The following is a 13,147-nucleotide window of genomic DNA, read 5'->3' on the forward strand; positions in this document are numbered from 1 at the left end:
TTCGCTATGGATAGATGGCAGCTCCCAGGGGGAGAATACACTAGAGCGTTACATGCTGGGACCCGCAGATTTCCGCTCAAAAGACCCACGGCGCATGCCGTCCAGGTTTGGCATGTGGCCAATAGGCACCTTAAATGGGAAGGTAAACTCACACTGGGACCTCATTGGGATCTCACGAATAAAAGATGTTTGGGGAGAAGGAACAATACACACATTTGACTCACTTAAGCAGCAGTACAACTTAAATGATAGTGAGCACTTCCGCTATCTCCAGATTTGACATGCGCTGCTTACACACATCCCTAGGGACACGATACTCCCAGACGCTTCTCCCCTGGAGGATAGGGAGCTGGATGGACATCTTCCGGAGAAAACCATCTCTCTGATTTATAGGAAACTAATAAATAACATGGAAGATCCATTGCTTAATATTAAAAGACATTGGAACAAGGATTGCCTAGAATTAGACAATGAGGATTGGCAGGAGGCAATCTCCTCTCCGAGAGTAGTGGCAATTAAGACAAGGCGGAGGCTGGTGCAGCTAAAGATACTACATAGGACCTATGTTACAGGACCCTGTCTGGTGCAAATGAGTCGTTCAGAAGGCGGAGAGTGTAGGAGGGGCTGTGGGGAACTTGGGACATTTCTTCATATAATGTGGCACTGCCAAAGCATACAAACATTTTGGGGAGTGGTTCACCACACGATGAGGGCGGTCCTGGGGAAAGACCTACAGCCGGAGGTCCGCAGGTGCATCCTAAATGTCTGGGAACTGACGGATCTAAACACCTGCACAACGCAATGGGCAATGTTGGCATTCATGATAGCTAAGCGCAACATCGCCCAACTGTGAGAGGCTAGCGAAATGGAGTAGGGTGTGGGACGCTACGAACCATTACAGGGGGGACATCTATGCTCCACCGGACTGCCGGAGAGACGCTGAAGCGCAAGAGTCCCCTTGATTCGCCAACTGTAATAACTGTTTATCATTTCGACTGTATGGAATGTCGTTGGGGAAGAAGGGAATATTTGCTTGTATCACTTGATGTGTATTTGGTCGAAGTGTTTAATAAAAAGAATTAAAAAAATAAAAACAATGGTGATTTGCACCTTCTATGTGTGAGCAAAATGAAGACCACATGCCTCGTCGTGCCATTTTAATGCCTGTTATTCCAGCCCTGTAAATTTGGGACAGCATCAAAAATTAATGAGTGTTGCGGTGGAACACCCAAGCAACACCCATTGTACACCCCTTGCCCGTAACGCCCAGAGGACTGCGGCGTAAAGGGCAATGTTTGCAAGGTGGCTTTAATTCACACAAAGTGGCTTAGCGCCACATTGTAAATATGGAAAATGGCACTGAGACCAGAGCGTCAAAAAACGTAATGCTCCAGTGGCGCTGAGGGCTTATAAATATGCCCCTAAATGACTTTGTGGCAGTGCAGAGTAGAACTTTATCGGAGATTAATAGTAGCCCTCAGTCACAGTAGGCCCCCATCGGTCGTCAGAACTCCTTGAACTCTACATGGCTCTCCACTTGCAGTTTGTGGAGTACTCAAAGCATGAACAGTGTGCTAAGGGAAGACGTCATGACGTAGAGTTGTGAAGCCTATGAATTAGCAACACTAAAAGACCCATAGAGAAGCTAGGAGTATAGTCCAAATACGACAGTCAATCCCTTGTCACCTGCACCTCACGGGAAACCATCAAGAATTGACCACAAATGTAAGCCATATCAACTAGAACAAACCTTTCCTAATAAATGATAACTTGCGGTTATATTGATAGTTTGTCTCAACAAGCATTTGCAATGCAATAGGTCTCGCATATACGAGAGTATGAGAAATAGGCATTGTAAATGACATTGCCTTTTATTTTTGTGTTCATTTTAAAAACATAAATAAAAGGCAATATTATTTGCAATGCCAATAGCTTAAATTCTCTCAAATGCAAGACCTATTGCATTGTAAATGCTTTTGTTTACAAGCGCCCCATGCCACGATTTCACATTAATAGAGGCCACGCCCCTTTCTTTAGACGAGCCGTCTCTAAAGAAAGGTCTGCGGCTGATAAAGTGAAAGTGTGGTATGGGGCGCTTTTACAAAAAAAGCATTTATCAAGTTGACAAACAAATGCTTTTTCTGGTAAAAGCGCCCCATGCTGCGGTTTTACTTAGAAGTGGCCATGGACCTTTATTTAGACACGCTCGTCTAAAAAAAAGGGGCGTGGCCTCCTAATGTGACAGCGCAGCATGGAGCACTTGAAAACAACCAAAAATTGAAATAGTGAAGAAAACAAAAAGGCAGGCATCTGTGCTGCTTGGGGAGGGGGCAAGATCGGAGCATATTTAAAACTTATATCAATGAGTTAGTAATAAACATTTCTGGTTAATTAACAGCACCCGCTTCACACGGCGTCTGTGCAGGAGGTGAGGGGGCATATTTATAGGCAACGCCTATTAAGTGAAAGCAGCTGTAGCGTGCTGAAAATACCCCCCCCCCCAAAAAAAAAACTGCCACCATTGCTAAAGCTGGCATGCGCTCTTTACATTAATTACCATTAAAGAAAATAGTGCTTACTGACTAGATAAAGCACACTATGTAAGACCACAAGTAAAAGGCGCAGTCGTTATGGGAGGTTACAAATGCAGACAAGGCGGTACCAAGGAGGGACTAGTAAGTCTATTCATGAATGGAATGCAACGATTTTGAAATGACTGTAACAGGAGCCAATTAAAAAGACGGACGGGGAAATGTGCAAAGCTTTTATTCCATTCCTCAAAGCATGGCTAACAGAGCAGTGCATGCGCTGCCCAGGCCGGACCTAAAAAATATTAAAATGGTATTTAAGGAGTACAATGGTGTGCTAACTCGTTTGAGCCCAACTGTATTTTAATATTAATTGCGGTTTTTCCTTCTGAAGTGAAACCAGGCAGCTTGTAAATATTTCTTGATGAAAGAGGGGTTAACACCAGAGCTGGGAAAGCAACATGCAGAAAACTGGAATTCTGTCAACAGAAATGCATACGTTTCGTCTTCAAATCTCTACATTTAATGAAATCCGGCAGTGGAAAAGAGTCAAAGGACGGAGGCTTTTAGCTCCTTTTCCCTTGCCAGTGCGCAGGATTGGCCGGCAATGTCCTACTCGAACAAGGTTTCCCTTCTCATTTTTTGGAAGAGGTTACTGTGAATTGCATAAACATGCATTGTTCACATGTTTTTCTAAGAACCTTCTTCAATAAAGGGTTAAAAAGAATTGTAAAATCCTTTGACCACATCATTCATTATTTGAAAGTTATGACGTTTGCGGTTTTACAAATACCAATTGAATAAAGAATTAAGAAAATTTTGCCAGATCAGGAATTGTTTTCAAATCAATTGCGATTCACATTCCAGAAATCATGTACCTGCAATTTTTCTCTTTGAATTGGGCTCTAGCATGGAGATCGATGTTGTGATTTGCGAGTTTCAGTGGTAGCCTATCAAAAGTCTTTAGAAGCAAGTAGATTGAAACAAACTCAAACAAGTGAGTCTGCAGGGATTCATAGAATTATCCCAAGTGTAGGCATTACAATTTCCAATGTCTGGTTTCCTTAAATCTCACAGAAAACCTACTCACCTCTCCTTCTTGAACTGAAAAGTGCCAATCCAGGAGGCCACTGCTAATCTAATCCTGCAACTTTATTGTTGTCTACCTAAAACCTGCCTGAGGTAATGTGGTTCTTTACTGGCTTGCAGACCATTACCAAGACCTCTAATTGTGCCCTCTGTCATACAAGAAGCTAATGCACTTAACCAGTTTTAGGGAAACCCCAATATCTATCCCCAAGTTCTATATTGCAATGTTTTCTGTGTTTCACAAAGCGGTCAGAAGATGGCAACCATCGTAAAGCAACTTGCGATCATTTAACCTAGTCAAGATGATAGTCTAAATCACAGAGAATCTTCCACGGATGACAAGAAATACCAAGATATTTTTGAGTTGTAGGTGTTTAAAGTTGCCTCTTTGACCAGGTGTGATGTGTCAATTTGGCAAGAAGTCAAATTCACATAAAAAAGCCAAGATTCTTCAAAACCTGAAGGCACTCCACAAAAACAAAGGCCACACTAGCACAGTTCAGTTGCCAGATGTCCAACATCCATAACTCAAAATGCATTCGCCTTTTGAGTTTTGTTTAAGGTTACCATACACCATGGCACCCATACCCAGATCCCTCACAGACAGAAAACATTTTGTTACCTAGCCCCTTTGTCACTGAGCGGAGTGTCACCCCCAATCATTTGGAAACCAGGCCAACTCTCTTTAACAAACCAGTAAGCCACAGATAAAGATTCAAATCGGTTCGAGATAATAAAAACCCTCAGGAACAACATTAGTATTTTACATTTACATCAGGTTATGGCTCTGGATGAAACTTTAAAGGGCCACAGCATTCCTCCATATTCTAATCATCTGCACTACATTCTCTCAACTGCCACTGCCCAACTAAATTACCACCACCTCTGGTCACCGTAGGCAACCCTCCCTACCCTCCAGAAAAATGCTTGTTAAATATCTCCACAATCACCTTATAATCCAATTACATCAGCCTCTCCTTTGAAATGACAACATCCTTCAAAATCCTTTTCACATACAGTTCAGATAATTAAAGGATTACTGTGATGCAGTCTGTTTTGATCTATCATGTCTACTCCACTAATTACAATTAGTTTAAAATTTAGCCACTACGATGATCAATGATTTATCAAAATGTAACAATATCACTTTCACACTTGTTTCGATGCATTAGCTCCTTTCAAGCAGAGGGTGTTATTACATTCAGCAGTCCTACCCGGGAAACCTGGCCGTCCTGCTTGCCCCTCCTGATTGTGCAGACTACACTGTCAGCACTCTCTCCTGACTCCCCTTACTCCACAGTCATCTATTCCTCTCCATGGGCTGAACCCCATCTCGCCCTCACCGTGGCCCGAGCGGTCAGCAGCACGGCCTACTGGCTAGCCAGAGTCACATCCGTATTGGCCTGCATTTTTATTTCTTTTAACCTTATTCACATAAAACATTTGTCAACTAGTAGGTAGTTTCATTGTCTTTATTTCTTTCCCATCTGTTGTTAAGACACTTCACCATTACATCAGGCGGAAGTAGAAACAAAAGCCCACCCTTAAGAAGGGCTGTTGCTCAAGTCACTTTGTTTGTATTCTGTGCACCACACATAGTGCATCTTGCATCTTCGGGAAAAAGAAGCACACCACAAGACTGTCACTAAATACAGTCACTGTGGTTTGTACAGGGGATTTTGCTAAGTGTCAGATCTTGTTTCTGGCACCATCAGTTACAAGCATCATTTTGGCACAACAGCAGTAACAATAAAAGTTGAACTTCGTGATCCTGGAGATGTATCATCAACACATTCCACTTCAACTCAGAATTGGTCTATGCACAGGTTTTGCTCCTACTATGCTGTATGCAGCTTACACTGGCAATACACAGCAGTTTGCTTCTCGAGGTTTCAGAACTGCCCTGTCTGCTGCTCATACACTAACTTGTAGATTTTCTGTGTTCATGTATGGGCCGCAGACAGTACACTTGCAGCAACATAGGTGTATGATCTTCTTCTAAAGAAGCCCATGCTCGGTGGCTGCAGATTTTCATAATAATGTACTTGTACCTCTGTATGAGGGGGAAGAGGTTCCTATACTCATGCCTTTTAGACCATCAAATTATATAAAACTAAGAACAGGAGTGTTAGGTCGAACACTTTATGAAAGGCCATTAATTCTAGAGGTGTCCGTATGCGCTCTGATCTTTGTTGCCACAATTCTGCTACTTGGGCTTTCAGAAAGTAAAGCTCTGTCCCACTATGTCTGCAGGAGGATGGCACCTTGTTTGGTAATGCCTCTTGCATTGACCAGACACCCTGCTCGACGCTAAACAGCAATGTGCATTGTCCACAGTGGCCTGAAGCCAGAGGTCAACCATGCACTCAAAACCGGAGTGGAGCCTCAGTGTAGTAAAGTAGGATCTGCTTTCACGGACACCCCCCTTTTTGCACTGGTGTCATTCTGTTATCAGACTAATCTGACTGGGATCCTGCTAATCAGAATCCCAGTAACTGTTCTCTCTCCCTGAATTGGACTATGGTAAGTACTTTGGTACCCTCCTAATTGGCTACTGGTGTACCCTTGTAACCTCCTAGTGTATGGTACTAAGGTACCCAGGTCATATGTACACCAGGGGTCTTCATGGGCTACAGCATGTATTATGCCCCCCATGAGAGACTACTCAAACTGTCACTACATGTCTGCCATTGCAGCCTGTGTAAGCTGGTGCTAGCCCCACTTACAACAGATGTTTCCTTATATCTGAGGTTACTACACTTAAAACCTATAGATCGCCTCTAAGGTAGGCCTTTCAAAACTGAAAGCAGGGTGCTTGGTTAGAAGTGTGAGGGTGCACTGCATGAGAAGGACACCCCCTTCAAACCCAGGAGTCTATTCTTCCGGCTTTGTAAATGTGGTCAGCCATTTTATACATATAGTGGACATCAAGTCAATTACGAGATGTCTAACTATATATTGACTACACCGAAACCATGTTTGGTATCAAACATATTAGAATCCTTCCCGAATACGGATTCCAGTGTTGGATGTAGGATCCCATGGGCTGGGGGGCTCACTTAGGGAGCTCCCCTGTATTCCCGGTACCAGCCTTTCAGGGTCTAACAGCAAACTAGTGCTGCTGCCAACCCCACAAACTATTCTTCCTTCCTGATGTTGAGCCAAGCTCGAGCAGGGGAATGTAGAACAATAGGTTTCCTGTCAGAGGGCGGTGTGACCAACTCCCAGACAGGACTTCGAGTATTGGGCTGAGGTGTGGGCGCTTGCCAGTATCACCAGACTGCTTGGAGGGCACAATTGGTGAAACCAGTTCAGGGAGCCATTTGCTCCCACTCTGGCGCAAAACTGGACAAAGGACCTCTGGGAGGGACCCCTGAATCGTCCCAACCCTTGCCTTTCGGTACTTAAGGGCTTACCTGTATGTGGCTCTTCAGATTAGTCGTGGGACAAGATTCAGATCCGAAATCACTTCTACTTCTACAGTCTGGGCACTTTGTTCATTGTTGGACTTCGCTTTGGGAACAGAGACTGCATCTATGAAGACTCCTGCTGCTCCGGGTCTCGTCGTCCGACCAGCCTTCTGCGTCATCTGTGCTCCATCCAGGTTCTTCTCCAGGTCTGTTGGCATCAAAGACAGCCAAAGGAATCTCCTTTGGAGCGAAGGAGTCACTCCCCTGTACCTGAAGGCACCGCAACTAAGCTGACCGTACTGCTGCTCCCGACGTCCTCCAGACTTTGCTAGGCCCAGCAACACAGGTGGTGGTTCTGCAACTTCCTTAAGGCCTGCCCTATCCTCTCACCAAGCTTGCTGCCAGTATCCCTCGTCGGAACCGCTGGAACAGCACCCCTGTGCACTGTCACCTTGGTGTTGCCAAGGCTTGCTGACTCTTCTCCAGAGATCTTCAGCATCTCTTGCTACCAAGATCTTCATCCTTACCACACTCTCTGCACCGTGAGCCTGCATCATTGGTGAGATGCTCGAGGTTCTCTTGAGACTCCTGCGGGTCCTCTTGAGGCTCCTCTGCTTGCTCGGGGCTTGCTCTTAATGATCCTGCACTTGGTGAGTCCCTTGGACCTTGTTTGTCCCAATACTGTCTCCCTGTAAACTCTATTCCTATTTCTATTCCTCCTGAATAAACTGCGCTAAAATTGATTCACAATTATCTTTAGAGCGGTGCTCCTTTTACCTGCGCTGCAGCCAGGTGGGGTGAAGCCTCTCAACCAACAGACATGGGTGAGTGTGTACACTAGAGTATGTGTCCTAGAATGAGTAAACATGTTATAACTATAGCATGTTTCAAAGCAGGAACTAACTGAGTAGGATTCATTCATGCTCTTTTGTTTTTCTGTTTATTTGTTTGTTTGTCTTTCGATTGGATCCAATGCTACTATGCATCAACAGTACACGGTTGAGTACGCCTGGGATTCTCAGGTGATATTTTTACATATCTTTTTGACTATCAATTCACAAAGCAGTAGTGTATTTTCCAACAAGGTCCTGACGAATGCATTAGAAACTATTTTCGTGGAAATGCAGAAACATGTTGACCATCATAAAGTGTGGTTATTATTTTAAATCCACACTCACACCTGCCTTTTAATCTTAGGGATTGGGAGATACTAATAAATTCCTTCTTCTACCCAGTTCACCTAATTTTACCCGTCACTTTTTTCACCTCAATCACTATACACTGCTTTTTCAGTAGCCACTTGCATTCTTCTCTGTACTTCCCACTCATCACACTCATCGGTTATGGTTACAACAGACCGACCGTCTTGTCTCCTGGGTAAGGAGATTCCCAAATGATGACAAAAAGGGCGGTACAGTGTGGCTTCTGATGGGAACTATATTTTTCTCTATGTGCTCTGGAGCCTTGACTAGGCCTGCAGCGACCAACTAACTCTCACTGGTGTAATTTTGCGTAGACCTGGTTTTGTGATCCAATCTGTCTGACTCACTTTCATTATTTTTGACCCCCAGGTATTAGTTGTTGTTGTGTATGTCCCAATACTGCACCTTCTTCATTCTCCACATCGGTTGCTGCTTCCAAGGGTTGTTTGTGCTCTCACCAGACACAGACCCCTGGTTCTTGACGTCCAACGTTGGACAGCACATGAACTACTCCTGGTCTTCCACAGTGTAGCCTGTTCCTCACAGCTGCAGTGACAAGGATACAGTCAACTCTCCTACATCTTCAGTCATCGGTGGTCATTGGACTTTTGTGTCTCCTGGTCACTCCTGAGTGGCTTTCACTCTATCCCCTCTGCTTGCAGGTACTCATCTTCTAGAATCCACCCTTGGATTCCACCAGACTTTCACCTTCTTCACCAGCTGCATCTTCACTGAAGTGCCTCATTGTGGTCTAAGGTGGTTTCCAACGTCACTTTGCACCTAAGCACCCGGCTTCTTTCGTATAGGTATCCTGTTTCTTGGGGTATCCACTGGTGGGGTAACGCTCCAACCTTCCAGCTTCCAGGGTGTTTCTTCAGTGTCCTCTGGGAAGGGTCCTTATTTTGCAAAACTGCAACTGCGACTTCCCCACTGACTTCCATTGAGTATGTGGATGTGTTTCCACTCTACACACGGCCTCCGTGGGGTTCCTTGGGTACCCAGTTCATTTTAAGTCTTCTGGGTGCAGTCCTAACTTCAACCGCAGTTCACATTTCACTTTATTAGTATATGGTTTGGCCTCTCCCTGGAGACCACTGTGTATTTATGCTACTTAACTGTTAACTTTTTGAAATATTGTGTGTATTGTGTTTATATCTCCAGGAAGGAGATATACCAATATGTTAGTGTGTATAATAAATATTACTATTTTTTTTACATACACTGTGTGGTTCTTTTTCGTTTAACCTACACAATATGGTTAGTACTGGTAAAACACGCTGCATAACACTCCTTCTGCAATATGCCTGAAGGCTGCTCTCCACAGGTACCATTTAGAGAGCTTTCTAAGGTTGTCGAAGACCACCAAAATCGTCATAAGGGTTGTCTGGATTAATGAAGAGTGCTTCATGTAAGTGTTCACCATATAGTAAGCCAGCCTCGTACAATTAGTCAAAGAAATATACTTGCATAGAGGGATTACTTACGTGCTTAAGCACTACATACCAAAACAGGTAAAATTCAGCAAGATCCTTTGTTTACCAGTTTTTCCAGAAAAATAAATACTCCTTTCAGTGGTGCTGGTTTGGTTATAACAACCAGAAACCATACATGCAGATGAGCTTCAGAATGCACCTACTTATTTTGGCTACCGGGAGAAGATACATTGTTGATTTCATACTTTTTGTTTTAAGGTTGCTTTTAAACAGGATGATGGTCTTTCCTTTAAAAGTCAATGATTTTACTATGCTGCAACGTTTGAAGTAGCAATAGGATTGGATACTGATCATCTTTTATATACAGGACTTGAATGTAAATTGGTACCTGTTCATATTTTATTTTTATAAGTGACTCACATGCATTCCTAGTCAAAATATATTTCATGCAGTTCCACTTACACATTGTAACTTAATGAACAAGTCACTTACCTCCGGCAACGATGTATCTGGTAGAGACATATGTTAGTTGTAGATTTCTAACTCAAGAATTTACCCCTGCGTCAGACTGGATCCAGAGATTTTATCTTCAGCAGTACCCCTACGCGTCATTAGGTGGCGTCGGTCAGCTCCGCGTCCATCAAGCACGTCGTGGGCGATGGGATGATGTTGCAGGCCCTACATCGATATCGCCCATGCTCGCTGACATCAGTTCTTAACACTACTTTCCACGCCAGAAGTGCAGAGCCATGAAAGACACTAACCACTGGTGCCTCAAAATCTAGGGCCCTTTAGGGAGTCCCTATCTCTAGAAATCAATTTGCATAGTGGGGAGAATGAGTGGGGCAGTAAGGAATCTACAACTAACATATGTCTCTACCAGATACATTGCTACTGAAGGCAAGTAACTGGTTAGTCTGATAGAGACTATTAGTTGTAGATTCCTTAACTTAGACTAGATACCCCAAGCAATACCATTCCCAGAGGAGGGTCTGCAAACCTAGATCAAACGTGAAAGTCATAGAGGGCTGAATGAGCGATGTACCCATCCCTCCGGAATTGGCTACCCAGGCAGTAGTGTCTGGTTAAGATGTGCAAGGATGCCCACGTTGCTTCCTGACAGATGTCAAGGACTGGAACTCCACATGCTAATGCCGTGGTTGCAGCCATTGCTGTGTTGGAATGTGCACGTAACCCCACAGGAGGGTCCTTCTTTGCCAAAACAGAACATATTTTCATGCAAAGGACAACCGATCTGGAGATAGTCTGTTTTTGAACAGCCCAACTTTTCTTGGTACCCGCATAGCCAATGAGTTGATCATCCACCTGGAAGTCTTTAGTGTGATCAAGATAAAAAGGCAATGCACATTTTGGGTCCAGGTGGCGGAGTATCTCCTCCATCTTGGGGGTATGCGGGGGAGGAAAAAAGTGGGGAGGGTAATATATTGTCCCACATGAAAAGGCGTGACAACCTTAGGAAGGAATGAAGGTTAGGTCCGAAGCACTACTTTATCCGCATAAACCGATAGAAAAGGGGGCTTAGAAGATGAAGCCTGCAGCTTACTCACCCTGAGAGTAGAAGTGATGGCAACAAGAAAAGGAGTTTGAGAGTCGGCAACCTGAGGGGACAGTTATGAAGAGGCTTGAAGGAAGCACACACAAGAAAGGTGAGAACCATTGGGGTAGTACAAAGAGATGGAGGGAACAGATGAGTACGGCCCTTAAAGAATCTGTTAACAATAGGAGATTTGACTAAAGAAGGCTGATCTGGCAGCCTAAGAAAAGCAGAGATGGCTTCAATCCTTAGAGAGCCCAAAGCAGATTCCTTTTGGGCCAAGGAAAGAATTTACAAAAGGACCTCAAATAGAGGAGCAGAGAGGAAAGGGAGGCAAGGGGGAGGAGGGGGTCAACGGCCCTTGATGAGCATCATGCCACAAATTTGTTCCATCTACAGGCGTATACCGTTTTAGTGGAGGGATGCCTGGCTGGCACGATAACATTACAGTCTTCGGGCAGAAGGTCGTAAGCTGTCATCTGCCACTGCTCAATCTCTACACAAGGAGATAGAGACTGGACAGGTTCGGTGAATAATCGTCCCCTGCTGCTGAGACAGAATATCCTCCCAAGGGGATTGATGGATATGCTTCATGTTCAGACTGCAGCTAAAAGAATGACTTGAGCCGGGTGACTATTTATCTTCAGCATTCTGGGCGGAAGTGGTATAGGTGGAAATGTGTATAGGAGGCAGTAGCACCGCTTAACGAAAAGCGCTGCAGAGTGAGCGCCGCCTTGGAAACTCCAATGCCCAAAACTGCTGACATTGCGCGTTCTCTTTGGAGGTGAACATATCCAACCAAGGCTCTCCCCCACTGCTGAAAGAGACCATGCGCCACCTCCAGATGGAAACACCATTTGTTATCAACTAGGCACATACACAGAGTTTGTCCACCATGGCGTTCAGGGAGCCTGCCAGATGATAAACAGCCAGGGTTATGACCCGATGTTCCAGCAATGTCCAGAGGCGGAGAGGAGAGCCTGTTGACCAAGGGTCCACAACCCCACCCCGCCCTGTATGTTACAGTACCACATGGCGGTGGTGTTGTCGGTGTAGACCAGGACCACTTTCCCCCTGAGAAAGGGAAGGAATGCTTTCAGAGCCAGTCTGATTACCCGGAGCTCCAGGATAGAGGCTAAAACATCGGTATCATAGCTCGAATATCCCAGACTTGCTGCTCGGGAGGATAGGCCCGAAACTGCACTGTGTCCAGAACCGACCCAATGAAAAGGAGCGTCTGATACGGAGTTAGGTGTGACTTCGGCACTTTGATAGTGAACCCCAGTGAATGCAGGAGATCTGCCATAGTCTGGATGTGGGAGACAATGGCCTGGGGCAAGCCTGCCTTCAACTGGCAGTCGTTGAGATAGGGGAAGACTGGAACCCTGACCCACGCAGATGAGCTGCAACCACTGCCATCTGCCATGGGGCAGTGGCAAGGCTAAAAGGGAGCATGGTGAACTGAAAGTGCCCATGGCCCACCGTGAAACCAAAGGGAAAGTCTGTGGGCCGACAGGATGGGGATAGGAAAATATGCATCCTGCACGTCTAACGCCACCAGCCAGTCTCCTGCATCGAGTGCAGACAGAACTTGGGCTAGGGTGAGCATTTTGAACTTCTCCTTCCGGAGGGAGAAATTGAGGGCCTGGAGGTCTAAGATAGGAAACAGGCCTTTGTCTTTCTTGGGTACCAGAAAGTTGCCTGGAATAACAACTACGACCTAACTCAGGCTCAGGCACCCTCCCTATAGCTCCCTTGGCGAAGAGAGTCGATACTTCCTAACGGAGAACTGTCAAATGATTCTCCATCATGTGATCAAAAGAAGGTGGCATGGAGGGAGAGGTAGTCTTGAAGGGGAGGGAGTAGCTCCTTCGGACTATTTGCAGAACCCACCTGTCAGACGTGATGGATTGCCAGTGGAGGAGGTGAT

The sequence above is a fragment of the Lissotriton vulgaris genome, chromosome 3_1 (genome assembly GCF_964263255.1).
Source record: "Lissotriton vulgaris chromosome 3_1, aLisVul1.2, whole genome shotgun sequence".
In the NCBI taxonomy this organism is placed as follows: domain Eukaryota; kingdom Metazoa; phylum Chordata; class Amphibia; order Caudata; family Salamandridae; genus Lissotriton; species Lissotriton vulgaris.